Source organism: Chelonoidis abingdonii, chromosome 2, assembly GCF_003597395.2.
Source record: "Chelonoidis abingdonii isolate Lonesome George chromosome 2, CheloAbing_2.0, whole genome shotgun sequence".
NCBI classification, from domain to species: Eukaryota; Metazoa; Chordata; order Testudines; family Testudinidae; genus Chelonoidis; species Chelonoidis abingdonii.
The window spans coordinates 122,829,087-122,845,287 of record NC_133770.1 but is presented as its reverse complement, the minus strand read 5'-3'; the positions used below and the strand labels follow the sequence as shown (position 1 = coordinate 122,845,287).

At 48.1% G+C, this 16,201-nt stretch overlaps 1 long non-coding RNA gene across 2 annotated transcripts in view; it reads right to left on the bottom strand.

Annotated features, from left to right (window-relative positions):
• The window catches only part of LOC116819249 (uncharacterized), a 21,004-nt gene extending 4,931 nt beyond the window's left edge, over positions 1–16,073 (bottom strand). The window contains exons 1-3 of one of the 2 annotated variants that reach the window (XR_004372367.2): positions 15,893–16,067; positions 3,893–4,003; positions 404–584 (exon numbers count right to left, since the gene is read on the bottom strand). This is a non-coding gene — a long non-coding RNA (uncharacterized LOC116819249). Of the gene's footprint in view, positions 1–307; positions 585–3,892; positions 4,004–15,892 lie in introns of those variants that run through there. The other variant, XR_004372368.2, reaches the window with a different exon arrangement.
• Between the last annotated feature and the right edge of the window lie 128 nt (positions 16,074–16,201).

Genomic DNA, 16,201 nt, shown 5'->3' with positions numbered 1-16,201 from the left:
GGTCTGGGTCTTGGGGGTCCCCGGGCAAGGTTTTGGGGGGACCAGAGTGTACCAGGCACTGGAATTCCTGGTTGGTGGCAGCGCTACAGGTTCTAAGCAGGTGATTAAGCTTAGAGGAATTCATGCTGGTACCCCATCGTTTGGACGCCAAGGTTCAGAGTGGGGAATTATACCATGACAGGTCTAAAAGACAATTATGAGCTTTTGAAAATAGAAAGTTACTGTAGCATGAAAATGACCTTAACTATAGCGTTTAATACTCCCAACACTAGAAGAGGGGCGAATAATTAATAAACAGGAAGCAATGAAGGACTAGAAATGTAATTTACCATTTGAATGTGAACTCACCCCCAGGAAAGTCCTATTTTTATTTTGTAACATTAACTGGAAAAGTAGGACTTACTTTGCAACAACTTTTGAAACTCTCCTTTTTATAGACCCAAATAGTGAGTAACATTTCCTGTATATTAACTTGCATCAGACAGATCTTCAAACTATGTTCATTCTATCCACACTTGCAATTAGACTGTTTTCATCCATGGTTGCACCTGATTCCAACACCAGTTGTCAGGAGTAGACATTTCCTAGGGTAAACAAGACTACTGAGACAACAGCATTATTTGTAAATGTAAAAAATCTTAAACAGTGACTCATACTACTTTAAAATACCGTATTTTTATTTGATAAGTATAAGATATTACAAATCATTGAATTTTCCTTTGATGGAATAACTTTTTTACTGGTATATTTAAATTATGTAGTTGTAACTTGTTCACGGATCCAGCTTGCATCTAAAATACGATGTCACTTTAAAACTAAAATAACTCGGAAAATTACTTATCACTGAGAGTGAAGTATTACATTAATTTTTACAGAAAAAATATCTGCTCAAGTGGCTTTTAAATAGGGCTTTTGTTTGGCATTAAACAGAACTATGCCAAAAAGAGGATATAGAAAACAGGATAACATAAGAATGGCCATACTGGGTCAGACCAAGGGTCCATCTAGCCCAGTATCCTGTCTTCCGACAGTGGCCAATGCCAGGTGCCCCAGAGGGAGCGAACCTAACAGGTAAGAGCTCTCTCCTGCCACCCATCTCCATCCTCTGACAAAGAGAGGCTAGGGACACCATTCCTTACCCATCCTGGCTAATAGCCATTAATTGACTTAACTTCCATGAATTTATTCAGTTCTCTTTTAAACGCTGTTATAGTCCTGGCCTTCACAACCTTCTCAGGCAAGGAGTTTCACAAGTTGACTGTGCGAAGAAGAACTTCCTTTTATTTGTTTTAATCTTGCTGCCCATTAATTTCATTTGGTGGCCCCTAGTTCTTGTATTATGGGAATAAGTAAATAACTTTTCCTTATCTACTTTCTCCACATCACTCATGATTTAATATGCCTCTATCATATCCTCCCTTAGTCTCCTCTTTTCCAAGCTGAAAGTCCTAGCCTCTTTAATCTTTCCTCATATAGGACCTGTTCCAAACCCCTAATCATTTTAGTTGCCCTTCTCTGAACCTTTTCTAATGCCAGTATATCTTTTTTGAGATGAGGAGACCACATCTGTACACAGTATTCAAGATGTGGATCTACCATCGATTTATATAAGGGCAATAAGATATTCTCCTCTTATTCTCAATACTCTTTTTAATGATTCCTAACATCCTGTTTGCTTTTTTAACAAATCCAGAGTGTTTATATAAATAAAGTAACATTTATTTTTTCCATAGTTATCTCTTTTGCTAACAATAGTAATCAATTTGTCTGTTGTGGTCTCTTTCTTATGACTCCAGCTGCCAGGTAACAGAACAAAAAATGAGTCCAATACCCTTAAAATGCTGCTCAATTTCCTTTCTCATCAGTCCATAAGATCTTTGCTTTCTTCTTCAACTGAAGTTTTTCTGACCTTTTCTGGCATGACAGAAACTAGAGAAAGACTATCTTTTCCCTGAGCCTCAATCAGGGAAAGAAATTGAGCACAGATTTATAATCCCCTTAAATCCGGGCGTCTCAATAAAGGATTTGACTTTTCACCCTCCTTTCCATTCAAGCAGTTCCAAGTACCATTGTTGCAAATCAATTGGATTGGATGGCTGGACAGCAGCACATGTTCTGGTCCTAGGGAACTGCTGAAGGTGTGGTGCCCCTGAGTCTATGAACTTGACCCTCATAACTCTGTAAGCATCTAAAAGATGATACCCAGTCGCAGTACTTTCTCCTTCCAAGTATCAGCCAACTATGCCAGATAGGGTAGAACCAAATGGTTTCAGCTAGGATTGCCAACCCTACAGAACTGTCCTGGAGTTACCAGGAATTAAAGATTACTCTTTAATTAAAGATTGTGTCGTGGTGAAACCTCCAGAAATATAGCCAACCAAAATTGGCAACCCTAGCTTCAACTTCTGCAAAGAACTAGTGGTCCAGACCTTTTCTTCATATTTTTTAATTCTTGCTACACCAAACATACACGAATAGTTTTCTATACTCAGCAAGGAGCCCTTCCTGCTCTTTCCTCCACTTACATTTTCCACTTTTCCCTTCCCCTCTTCCTCAAAGAAATAGCATACCCTGCTGTAGTGCTATGTGCAGGTGCTTACAAAAATTTTCCTCCCCTAAATTCTCAGGTCCGGTTAGTACCACAGTAGACACACAGCCACTCCATCAGATCTATTAATGAGGAGGAAGGCCACTTTCAGTTATTGCTGCCTGAAGGAGTTTCTCTGAGACCGGCTTTTACTAGCGTCCCCTAAGATTATCTGTAGCTGAAAGAGGAAAAGATCTTTAAAAATGCTGTTACTGTGCTTAACTGCCAATAAAATTAAAAACCCAGGCACTAGCCCATTCCACTAAGCCTCAATTTTCATTGGTTATGCTGCTTCCCAAGTGTAAATACACTGTCTCCAGCCTGGGCAGTGGGTAGAGATCCTTATCCTAGCAGCAGGTGGCTGGGGAGGGAAGTAAACCATCACCCTGCTGATGGAACTGTCTGGCTCAACCTGCTCAGCTGGTTCCTGCCTCAGGGGGCTAGCAATAGCGTGGCTGGCTGAACACACCTGCTAGTTACCTTTATTTTTGCAGTTGTCACCTATGCTTTCTTTTTCCCAAGAAAAATGGCAAAGCAACTGGACAAAAGCCCAGTTTTGTCAAAAAACAAAACAAAACTGGGGAGTGGTGTGGAGTGCAAGCAGAGATGCCAGCCCTGTGCAGGGGGAGGGGGGCAAGTAGGGTTCCAGCAACCAACAAACGGGGGTTAGAGGGGTAACGAACCTCAAGTCAGCAGCTGGAGCCAGCCCTGCCAGTGGGGGGAGGGGGAGAGCTGCTAGGGCAGGCTCAGGTGAGTGACTGTGGGTGTCCCGCTTTCTCTTTTGGAAAACATGGTCACCCTAGGCAGCCCTTTCCCCAAGCGGACTCCTGAGCTGCTCATGGAAACCCTGGTTGGCGGCGCCAGCGGCCTGGCACCATGGCCACGACAGTCCTGCCGGCTGGGGAGAGCCCCGTTGTGTTGGGTATGGACTGTTGTATTGTTCTCTGGTTCATTACACACTGTTTATTAAATGATGTGTGAATATCAGACCCAATGATCAGTGATTTTAAGAACACTGTGACAATGCAAGATGGAGTCTGAAAACTGTCATCTTGTAGTTCTATCTTGTGACCTTCTGTACACTATCAGCCTGGTCTGGATAAAACTGGACTGAATGGGTTTTTCCCGCTACTGGGCGATCCCTAAGGTTCTATCATCTCAAACTGTTTTCTGATTTTCTACAGATTGTACCATGTTTTCCCATCATAAACTCTATAAAAGAACTGTGATTACAGGCTGATGGGGCAGTCTATCATAGCGAATGTGTGTGCGAAGTGAAAAGAAGAAGACACATTACCATCTTACCTGTCCTGCACCTGAAGAACATCACCATCCAGAGGGTTCCTGGTCCGCTTCTTCTGTCCTGACATCCATCAAGGAGCTCTCCACTGTTCCTCCTCCATGGGTTTCAATTACCTACGGAGTAGAGGTCCTGGACTTCACAGTCACTACTGAAGTGATGGCAGTTGAGTGAGAAAACAAATAGGGTTTCTAAGTCCGGGGTCATATTTCTTGAATGCCAGGGTGGGTTTAGTTTCATTCTTGGGCCTGAGCTTCACGCTCACAGGGAAGAGCTGCTGTGTCACTGGGTTTGTTATATAGCTATTAGTCATTTAACCCTTCCCTATCTGTGTAATTCTGTCCCCTAATATATTTATCTGTTTGTTTTGAACCTTATCTCTTGTCGGTTATATTTATTGTGTGCCAGACAAGGGGAAAGGGGAGGAGATCTGCACCAGTCCACTGGTGATAGATATGGCAGAAGGCGAATCTGCTCTTTTGAGAAAAAGGGGCTTGTTTCTATTCCAATACCTACACCACTTGACACATTCAGAGTTATCTTGGCTCCCCTTTGAGATAACATTTCTGGCGACCACAGCAGGACTCTCTGGGGACTGGATTAGCCATCTCGTTAGGGTCCTGTTAGGCTATTTCATTTCTATTTTGTGAACAGCAGCAGTTTTGGTCCTTGAGACTTGGGGAGGGGGGGAGTTCTTACTTGGATATTATTGTATTAGCCATGTCCCTGCCAGCAGGTATATGGGATCTTGGGGAGCAATTACCACACAGGTGGGGTGCCAATTAATTTCTTTATTAAAGGAAAAAGGAAGTGGTGGGAATTTAACAATAAAATACGAAGGGATGGGGTGTATAGGGTGTTTACAATAGACACTGATGGGGGGTTTCTTATTGAACATGTGTAGGGAGTTCTAACAGTGGGATACAGTCAGTTCAATGGGATACAGTCAGTCAATAAGCAACTCAACTTATTATATTCTAGATACAGTGTGAAATGCAAAACGTACCAAAAAAATGCAAAATAAAATTGCTAGCTTCCAAATATAATGTTACAATTATAGATAGAATGTATTAAGTGTTGGTGGCCTTATATACAATGTAACACAATGGTATTAATGAGATTACATAGGCAACATGGTGTATCACAATGTAGAAATTACTGACTTAATTTGTGAGGCTGTGATCAAGAGTGTACCTAAAAGCTGGTCAAGGAACAGGAGGTGGGGCGGGGGGAGTGAATGATTAGTGCAACTGATGAAGAGGAGAGTGCGGCTGGAGCGAGACACTTTGAAGCCTGCAAGGTAAGGAAAACGAGGCTAGAGAGAGGTTTTAAACACGAGGGAGGTGGGGGATTGAGCGGGGGAAAACAACAAAGTTATACAGAAGGGAGAAGCAGGCAAGGAGTTGTAACAGGGAGACACGGAGAAGCACATGGGGGGATGGAGGGGAAAAACGAGACAAAGTATACGAGGGAGATTGGGACAGTGGGAAGACGAATTCAAGTAGACAAACCTTTATCTTCCACGACTAGGCAAAACAACAATATACAAATTCTAAGCAAACTATAATAAGCAACTATACGAGCACAAAGCAGCAAACTATAACAAGGCAGGTGAAACTTACAAGCTCTATAATCTTAACAAATATTGACTTAAACTAAGAAACAAAAACCTATGGTGCACCTTATGTTATGGGAAGTCACAGAGGGCAGAATGGGCCAGATGGTGGGCTGCAGCATGGTACAGCTGGAAGCAGAGAGCCCCGACAAGCCACAGGAGCAAGCTTAGCACAGCACAAACTTATTTTTAGCAGCAAAGTGCCGCGGGTTTAGGAGAGTTTAAGACACAGACAAGGTTTAGCTTGAGTCTGTGTGCTAGGGAGACAGAGAAGCAGCTAAACAAATAAAATAGAAGTTTCACAGAGGGATTCTTACCAGTCCCAAAGGAAGCAGCAGAGGCAAAAGGAGCAAGAACATCAGAAGGCTAGGTACGGTCTCAATATCAGGAGATCTCTCAGGCAGCAATTCGTTCTTCGTGTGGGGGCGGTTTCAAATAAACGGTGATGCTCAAAAATAAACGAGAGTGGAGAAAGGACCCCCACAACCCCTGCTGATCAGACCAGGAGCAATGCAGGAACCTTTCTGATCTTAGTTCACAATGTCTGTTTTTAAAGGCAAACTCAGGCAGTTTCCGCCAGTCTTTTGAAGGCTCCCTCTGTCACAGGGGAGGAGGCACAGAGAAAAAACTGTAGGTGGACAAGACATGTCTGGGCAGAGTCCTGTGCAGTAGGTGACTCAAAAGGCACATGAGGCCTTGATCATGCCCAAGATCGTCTTAAAAACAAATAGGTCTTTGCAGCTCTGACATTTGCCTACCCTAACACAAGCCAGAGGTATAACAGGGACTAACCCTTTGACAGGCAGTGGTCCCACTTAGCACAAGTGCCATCCCTTTGAAAGGCAATGGTCTCCTGGTAAACAACTTAAGGGCCTCCTTGAGAAGGGCAGTGGCCCTGGTAAACAAAACAGCCAGGAGCGGCACAGTAGGAGAACAAAATGGAGTATGGGGACAGCTGTAAGAAACCATGGAATAGGGGGATAGCTGTAACAGACATGCCCCCTGCTGACCCAAACGGGCTGTGAGGGGATGTCCCATGCAAGACCAAAAAAAAAGGAAAAAAAGTTCATATCGTCTTCGTAAGGCTGCTGTCCAAGGGGATGGAGGAATGCCTCACCTGCAAAGGCAGGGCTGACACAACCTTATGAATTAGCTGCTTGACCACTGCTATCCCCAACAAAAAGGCTACAAGAACAATAGCAACAGTAATAAGCCACTGCTTGATGGACTGAGCCCAGGACCCCAGCCCTCAGCTGGACCATTGAGCTTGCCACCAATCCCACTGCTTACGCTCTTCGCGAATCTGGACGGCGAAGGAGGATAGTTGGTCAGCCACGGCTGAGACGTTGTTCCACCCAGGCTGAAAGCGCAGGCAACATTGTCCCTTAAAGCGAGGATCGAGGTCCTCCAAGGCGACACAAAAGTCTTTCTGTAGGATGGTCTGGATTAGAAGGCGGTTCTGCTCGGCGTAGTTAGCTAGGATAGTGAGGGCGTCGCTGGTTCGACGAAGTCCTTCGGCTGTGATGTTGGTGAGGGCTTCCAGACCAAGCGACAGACCATGGATTTCCTGCAAAGTTAAACTGTAGGAGAGGGGGTTAAACTCTATGTACCCTTCTATGACCATCTCGGTGGCTGACGTGAGTCACTCTCATGCAGTGGCTGTTCGTCGTTTGCGTGGTGAGGAGAAGAAGGGGCGACGGTGGTGAACGAGCCCTCCTCCCTTTATGACGAGTTGTCCGATGGCACATATCCCCTTTGGGAATGCGGGTAGAGCAGTTCGGGCAATGTTGTTCCCGCAGAGCCACACTTGTCTTGTCAGAAGATGATTAATAAACCTGGTGAACTCAGTGCAGTATCGGTATCTTGAGCTTCCTTTCTTGGGGTTCGGGTTAGGACGAGGTCCTATGAACCACTGGGTGCAATTGGGATACTGCCCCAACGGTGTGGGATTGGAGAAGCTGAAGAACACGATGCAGGGGGCAGCCGGGAGTGGTCCTGTCACCGCAACAGGGATGAATGAGTTGGGTCTTTGGTCGTCGCTGGTGGTGTTGCACGTGGACAGAGGCCGATGAACCCAGTCTGTGTTGTTGCAGGCTGAAGCTGGATGCTGTGGAGTAAGGTTCGTGAGGGGGAGGAACTCCCAGAGGAAAGGGGACCCTCCCTCTGAGGCCTCTGGTCTTGTACAGGCAACGCAATTGTCTGATGGGGGGACATCTGACAGGTTCCCGATGAGGACCTCCTGTAGGGCGTAGGCTCTCAACCAGGCAACCAGGGGGTTTTCTTGAGGCGGGGCGGCAATTATGGTGACTGATTCCTGTGAAGACATAAAAGAGACTTCGAGGAGGGGCGTGGGCCCCACTAAGGCCCGAAATGTTACTGGTGTGTGGCCTATGGATGCGTGTTCCTTTACTTCTGGACGGGGTTGTGTGCTATTGAGGCCTTGCACATAGATAGTTGGGAGGGATAGCTCAGTGGTTTGAGCATTGGCCTGTTAAACCCAGGGTTGTGAGTTCAATCCCTGAGGGGGCCATTTAGGGATCTGGGGCAAAAATATGTCAGGGGGCTGGACTAGATGACCTCCTGAGGTCCCTTCCAACTCTGATATTCTATGATTCTATCCAGACCTCCTATATAACCAGAGACGTGAGGAGGAACAATGGGCCCCTGTGTCCAGCAAAAAGGGGATGACGAGACCCTTGTCAAAAAGTAGCGGATAATAGGGGCGGGGGTCCCCTAGCCAGGTGCTGGCCGCCGCCAAGCACCTGGCCGTTATCCGTTTTTTGGCTGGAAAGGTTCTAGTCGCTCTTCCCATCCCAGAGCTATGGCCAAGGATTTTTGCTGCTCACTGTTGAGCTTACGCACAACCTCCTTAGTGAGGCCCTTGTACAATAAGAACCCAAAAATTTTGCGTTCTGTAAATGAATGCTGTGAGTACTGGGGCCTGGGTTGTGAACTGGTATGTGGTGAGGGTGGACTGGCGCATGGTGGGGGTGGACTGAAGTGTGGTGGGGGTGGATGATGGGTAGAGCTTGGGTTGAGGGCCATCTTATTTTCTCGAGGGCTTCACAGAGTCGCCCAATGAGGCACCTAGCATACCCCCTTGGCCACAGAACTGCCCCAGTGTCAGGGGTGGTACTGCTATCCATGGCTAAGTCAATGGCAGCTTCATCTATAGGTATCTCAGTGGGGTCAATAACATGCCTGAAGGCATTGACCTGGTTAATCTGGGCCTGAGTAAGTCCGAGAGGGTGCTGGGCAGGGGACCATAGCATGATGGATCCCCCTGCGATGGCACATCTCAGGGAAGAAAGGTCCTTGACACTTCCTCTGGGGACTTGGATCCCTTGAAGGGAGTGCAGTAAATGAAGGAAAGCCAGGGCTGGAGCAGTCAGGGGCCATGCAATGTTAGATATTACCAGGCTCCCTGAGAGACCCCTGGACCAGCTACTGGTTTTGGCTAATACTATGCCCTCTTCCCTACCCACTAACTCCTGTCCATTTTCCAGAGCCAGGCGGCCTAGCCACAGTAGTGGCGGCTCATTGGTCCCCCAGCGGTGTCTGAGATGAACTCCTTCATCTCTGGTTTGGAGCGGGGTCGGAGTTCTGTCACCTGTGTGGTGTTGCCCTGGTCATCAATCTTTATACGACTGATGGATACCGGCAGGGCTTCACTAGAGGTGACAGTGGGTGCAGGTTCATGGGCTTGGGCCTCTAGAGGGGCTGAAAGAGGGGCTGGGTACAGTGGGGTTTTCTTGAGGGGAGATGAGGCCTCTGGGTGGGTATATGGGGGTGGTTTTTCAGGAGATTCATGGGGACTGGGCAGGCTAGGAGTCAGTGGTGGTCCCTCCTGGCTAGGCTGGCTAGTGGCCTCCTTGGCCGAGGTCATTAGGGCCCCATGGAAAACAGTTAGTTTATCAAGGGCCTGAGCCAGGATCTCATAGGTAACTGTGGCTACCTTTTGGGGCTTATATATGTCATGCCACAGTTTCTTGGGCTTTCGAATTTCATCCAGCTTCTGCACCAGTTCTGTTAATATCTGGTGGGTGGGGGACCCCTGCAAAATTCGAGGTTCAGGGGTGAGCTTAGATGGGGCCCCCCGCAGGCTTTCATGACCCTTCCCACCTCTCTCCAGAGGCGGGTGGGATCTGAATCTGCGGCTGGCTCTCCTGCCTTAGTGCAGACTGCGAGGCTGGAATCAGCAGGGCTGGCCCTGATGTGGGGTGGCAGGTTAAGAGGCACCCCACATCAGTGAGCCCCAGGTGAGTGTAACACCCTGGAGCTCTGGCCTTTGCCAATTGTACAGACCCATTCTAGGGCCTCAGGCTGCTGTTTACTCTGCGCAGTGTACTGTTATGTGGTTGGTCTGATCTTCCTCTGTCCAGAGGTCTTGGCCTCTTTCCAGGCAGGGAGGGCAGTATTGTTACCCAAGTCCTGTTTGTGATGCCATGTCCCTGCCAGTAGGTATATGGGATCTTGGGGAGCAATTACCACACAGGTGGTGCCAATTAATTTCTTATTAAGGAAAAAAGGAAGTGTGGGAATTTTACATTAAAATACGATGGATGGGTGTATGGGTGTTTACAATAGACATGATGGGGGGGTCTTATTGAACAGTGTAGGAGTTCTAACAGGGGATACAGTAAGTGGGATCAGCACAATGGGATACAGTACAGTCAATAAGCAACTCAACTTTATATAGGAACATTCTAGATACAGTGTGAAATGCAAAACGTGCCAAAAAGAAATGCAAAATAAAATGCTAGCTTCTATATAAAATGGTTAACAATCTTAGATAGAATGTATTAAGTGGCTGGTGGCCTTATATACAATGTAACACAATGGTATTAATGTAAATACAAGTATATCAGCATATGGGTGATAAGTGAAATTATGCAATGTAGAAAATTACTGACTTAATTTGTGAGGCTTGATAGCAAGAGTGTACCTAAAAGCTGGTCAAGGAACGGAGGTGGGGGGAGTGAATGATTAGTGGTAACTGATGAGGGAGAGTGCGGCTGGAAGCAGCGAGACACTTTGAAGCCCTGCAAGGTAAGGACAACAGGCTAGAGAAGGTTTTAAGCAACAAGCGGACACCAAAACAAAGGAAAAAGGGCAAAGGGTTGGGAAGTTTCGGGTGATGCAGACGTGGGGAGGGAAAGCAGCAGGGGTTGTAAACAGGGAGAGAGTGCAGTGCAGGGAAAAAAGCAGCAAAGAGTTGTAACAGGAGACACGGAGAAGCACACGGGGGGTTTGGAGCGGGGGGAAAAACAGACAAAGTTATACAGAGGGAGATTGGGACAGTGGGAAGATGAATTCAAGTAGCAAAAACTTTATCCATCTTAACCACGACTAGGCAAAACAACAAATATCACAATCTAAGCAAAAACTATAATAAGCAACTATACGGAGCAACAAAGCAAAAACTATAACAAGGCAGGTGAAACTTACAAGCTCTATAATCTTAACAAACTATGACTTATAACTAAGAAAAACAAAACCTATGGTGCACCTTATGTTAGGGGAAGTCACAGAGGGCAAGTGGTATGTGCCCAGGGATGGTGGCTGCAGCAGTGGTACAGCTGGAAGCAGAGAGCCCCGAGGCAAAGCCCACAGGAGCAGAGCTTAGCAGCAGCACAAACTTATTTTTAGCAGCAAAGTGCCGCGGAGTTTAGGAGAGGTTTAAGACACAGACCAAGGTTTAGCTTGAGTCTGTGTGCTAGGGAGACAGAGACAGCAGCTAAACAATAAAATAAAAGTATAGAGAGTTTCACAGAGGGATTCTTACCAGCCCCAAAGGAAGCAGCAGAGGCAAATGAGCAAGAACATCAGAGGCTAGGTACGGTCTCAATATCAGGAGATCTCTCAGGGGCGCAATTCGTTCTTCGTTGGGGGGGTGTTTCAAATAAAGGGCTATGCTCAAAAATAAAACAGAAGTGGAGAAAGGACCCACAACCCTGGCTGATCAGACCAGGCAGCATGCAGGAACCTTTCTGATCTTAGTTTCAAAAATGTCTGTTTTTAAGGCAAACTCAGGCAGTTCCCGCCAGTACTTTTGATAGGCTCCCTCTGTCACAGGGGAGGAGGCACAGGGAAAACTGTAGGTGAGCACAGAGACTGTCTGGGCAGAGTCCTGTGCAGTAGGTGACTCAAAAGCACATGAGGCCTATGACTCAATGCCCAAGATCTTAAAAAACACATAGGTCTTGCGCTCTGGACATGTCATACCCTACACCGAGCCGGGTTTAACAAGGTGATAACAGGACTAACCCTTTGAACAGGGCAGTGGTCCCACTTAGCACAAGTGGCCATCCCTTTGAGAAGGGCAGTGGCCCTGCTAAACAACTTAACAGCCAGGGAGGGGAGGGCACAGGAGAACAAAAACAAAATGGAGTATGGGGACAGCTGTAAGAAACAAAATGGAATAGGGATAGCTGTAACAGACAAGCCAAAGGGCAGGTAAACCAGTTGGCTCCTTTCCCCTTCCTTTGGCAAAGGGTGGAATTTTAGCCTAACCCTGTTTAAATCCTGTTATTGTGGACCAGGGGTCACAGGGACACCCACCCCCACTTCAGTAACAGGTCACGGCTACTGGTTGCCCCGTCCACTGCTGTTAGTCCCTTTCCCTGTAAAGGGTAGGTATGGAGTGGGTCTGGGCCCCAAAAGGGTGGCCAATTTTTCTTTGGCAGAAGGCAGCATATTTGGCTAGCCTAGCCTGGGCCGAGGTGCCATGTATAAAGGCGCGGTTTCTTACTGGAGTCCTTCTATCTTCACTTAAGTTACCCTTTTCAGTTCCGGAGTTGGGTAAGCAACTCCCTACAACACGATAGGCCAAATTTTCAGTCTGCAAGGATGGACTCCCCGGTCTAATAAAAATTCTTTGGATCATGCTATTGATTCTTTTGGGAAGGGAGAAAATCCTTGGCAGCACGAATCACTAGCAGGGAGTGACTCCCTGGGCAAATTTTCCATCTTGTGGGCTCGCTACCACACTAGCAAGTCTAAGCCCAATAGAGAGGAGCAAAAACGAGCTCTAATTTACAGCCTGGCCACGGTCTGCTGTGAGCTCAATTCTCAAGTGATGCTGCTGAAAGAGCATGCAGACCAGGGACTTGAGAAGTGCCAGCAGCAAATCCAGCAGGCTGAACAGGAAGCCACTGAGCTGCAAGCAGCTAAGGCCACTGTGACCGTTCTAACATTACAGGTGGCTCAACTGGAACAACAGCTAAGAGACCTTAGCGCTAAAGCTGCAGCCGCTGAAAGCAGAGGTTAAAACACAAGAACTGCTGGAATCTCAGGCAGACAGACAGCTAATTAAGGAGGCCGCTGACAACCGGGAAAGGCCTGCCTCCCATGTGAAGTGTCAACACCACACCAAATAACTGAAAAACCAGCTGCAGTTAACACAGGGGTTAATTAAGTCAGTTGATAAGAACACTTAAAAATTGTAAGATGATGTTTAAAAAAAGTGGACGTAGACTTTAAGCATAGAAGTTTCTAGTTATCAGGGAATTATGTACAGATTATCAACGGGCGTGAAGCTCAGTTTAAGATCAGATGGCGTAAGGCAGTGTTTCCCAAACTTGGGACGCCGCTTGTGTAAGGAAAGCCCTGGCGGGCTGGGCCGGTTTATCTGCCGCATTCTCAGGTCCGGCCGATCACGGCACCCACTGGCTGCAGTTCGCCGCTCCAGGCCAATGGGAGCTGCTGGAAGCGGTGCAGGCCGAGGGACGTACTGGCAGCCGCTTCCAGCAGCTCCCATTGGCCTGGAGCAGCAAACCGCTGACAGTGGGAGCCACGATCGGCCGGACCTGCGGATGCAGCAGGTAGACAAACCGGCCCGGCCCGGCAGGGGCTTTCCCTACACAAGCAGTGTTCCAAGTCTGAGAAACACTGGGGTATGAAATACATAATCTGCAATATCCCCAATTGGGGGTAAAAGGTTGACGGGTCAAAGCACAGACATTGAGATATGAGGGTATGTTGTTCATATAATGGCTATGTTCAGGTGTGGAGTATGAGTGGATACGATGATGAGGATGGGTTGACCCTCATTTGGTGAGATTTAACTGTCAGTGAGTTTATGGTTCCAGTTCATATGAATGCGGGGGCTTGCGGAGGAGGCAGAAGCGGAGGTGAGTTGGAGCAGGGGGGGTGGGGCCATGGGGAGCTGCCAATGGACAAAGTCTTTCAGTCCCTTTCTAGTAGTTGATGCATGATGTCTCTTTGGCTCATGTCTCCTGATACTGTTGGTGGCCGGTGATGTGTTTGATGTAGATGTCTCTGGACCACTGGATGGTGTCTGAGACCATGAGGTGCTGCATGAGCCGTGCATAGCAGCAATCGATCCCGCAGGTCCATAGCACACACTCGTTGCCCCGCTGGCTGCCTTAAAAATGGATGGTGTGAGGATCATTCACCAGAAAATTGGTGTGGGAAAAAGCAGCTACCCTCCGCACCTACAAGCTGCGAGGAGGTGGAAGCTGCACAGAAAGGATGCCTGTTGGCTCCTGTGGTGACCACAGTTACCCAATTTGAAAACACTGGGCAATCCCCCTTGGTAAAACATGGAAGTAAAGCTCTTACACCAGAGCAAGCTAGAGCCATGGGAAAGCACATGGGCCTTTGTAACTAAGGCCAGGTCTACACTGCGACTTTAAATCGGTTTAATGGCCGATATACCGATTTAACGCTGTATCCGTTCACACGACGTCGTCATTAATATCGAGTTAAACGGCTCCTTAAATCGATTTCGGAACTCCTCCCAAACGAGAGGAGTAGCGCTAAATTCGATAGTGATAACTCGGATTAGGGTTCGTGTGGACGGAAATCGACGTTATTGGCCTCCGGGCGGTATCCCAGAGTGCAGCACTGACCGCTCTGGACAGCAATCTGAACTCGGATGCAGCGGGCAGGTAAACAGGAAAAGCCCCGCGAACTTTTGAATTACATTTCCTGCTTGCCCAGCGTGGAGCTCTGATCAGCACGGCTGGCGATGCAGTTTGAAATCGAAAAAGAGCTCCAGCATAGACCGTACGGGAGATACTAGGTCTGATCGCTGTATGGGGAGACAAATCTGTTGTATCCAGCTCCGTTACAGAACACGAAATGCCAAAGCGTTTGAATAAAAAACTCCAGGATACACAGCGCTGTGTGACAAGCGTAACGGGAAGCCAGAGACTCAAATGGACGCTCATGAAGGGAGGGAGGGGGTACTGAGGACTCCAGCTATCCCACAGTCCACAGCAGTCTCTGAAAATTATTTGCATTCTTGGCTGAGCTCCCAATGTCTGTAGGTTCAAACACAGTGTCTGGCGTGGTTCAGGGAACAGCTCCTCAGTTTATTTCCCCCCACCACCACGTGAAAAAAAAAAGGGAAAGATTGCTGTGCTATGGCGTTTGCTCAATGCACTCCGCGAAAAAGGCGCCAAAGGGTTGTCTGCTGCCTTCACAAAGGGAGGGGTGAGGCTGTACCCAGCACCACCCGGGGCAGTGTTTTCTGCCCCATCAGGCACTGTGCTCTCAACACGGAAGTGGGAACTATGGGATAGCTGAGGAACAGCTACCCACAGTGCACCGCTCCTGAAATCGATGGTAGCTTTGGACCATGGACGCAAACAATCGATTTCGGGATCCCACTGTGGACGTGCTAAACCGATTTTATTAGATCTGTTTTGTAATATCGGTTTAAGCTAATTCGAAATAATCGTGCAGTGTAGACGTACCCTGAGATATGGTGCTTAACTGGCTAGCCAAATTATCTGTTACACCACATTTGACTCAAGATGATGTAATATGTATACTAAGGGAATGTCTGTCTAAATATGATTTTGTTGCTCTTCCTTATAATCTACTAATTTGATGCAAATAATGAACCATCTACTATTTATTCATGTGTATTTCCATTTTTTTATCAACATGATAATGTAATGGGCATAGCCTATTCAGAAAAGCAGAGCGTTGATGAAAGGCCAGAAAAACATTTTCTGAGGAAAAAATTGTCATTCTGGTTGGCTAGACTAGAGGTGAACCCATAGGTGCCAACTCCTTGGGTGCTCCGGGACTGGAGCACTCAGAGAAAAATAAGTGGGTGCTGAGCACCCACCGGCAGCTCCCCATGGCCCCACCGCCCCCCAGTCCAACTCACCTCCGCAAGCCCCCGCATCCTGCTTCTCCCGCCCAGCGCTCGCCTGTTTTGCGGGGCGGGGAAGAAGGGGCGCTGGGGGAAGAGGCGGGGCTGGGATTTGGGGAAGGGAGCCAACAGGGGCAAGGAGGGGGCAGAGCTGGGGCGGGGACTTTGGGGAAGGGGTTGGAATGGGGGCAGGGCCAGGGGCACGAGCACCCGCTGGCGCCGGAGAAAGTTGGTGCCTGTGGGTGAACCAAAATCACTTACGATGGACCCGTTAGGAGAACGTTACGTGCCGGGTACAGCGGGGCCAGGCGGGCGCTAGGCACCTGGGGCCAGTTTCCAACCGCCAGTGACCGGATAGGGCAGGACCAGGGGTTCATCGCACCGCCGGCTTCACCGGCCCGGCCACTCAGCCCCCCCCGCTTGCCGCGCGCTCCGGCGGGGGCTGTTCCCCTGCTCCGCTCGGACTGTTACAGGACGCGGCAACACCCAGCCCCCACACTGCGCGAGCGCGGCGCAGGTATCACAGCGCGCGCGCGTACAGCGCACTGCGGCGAGGGGTGGGTCCTCGCG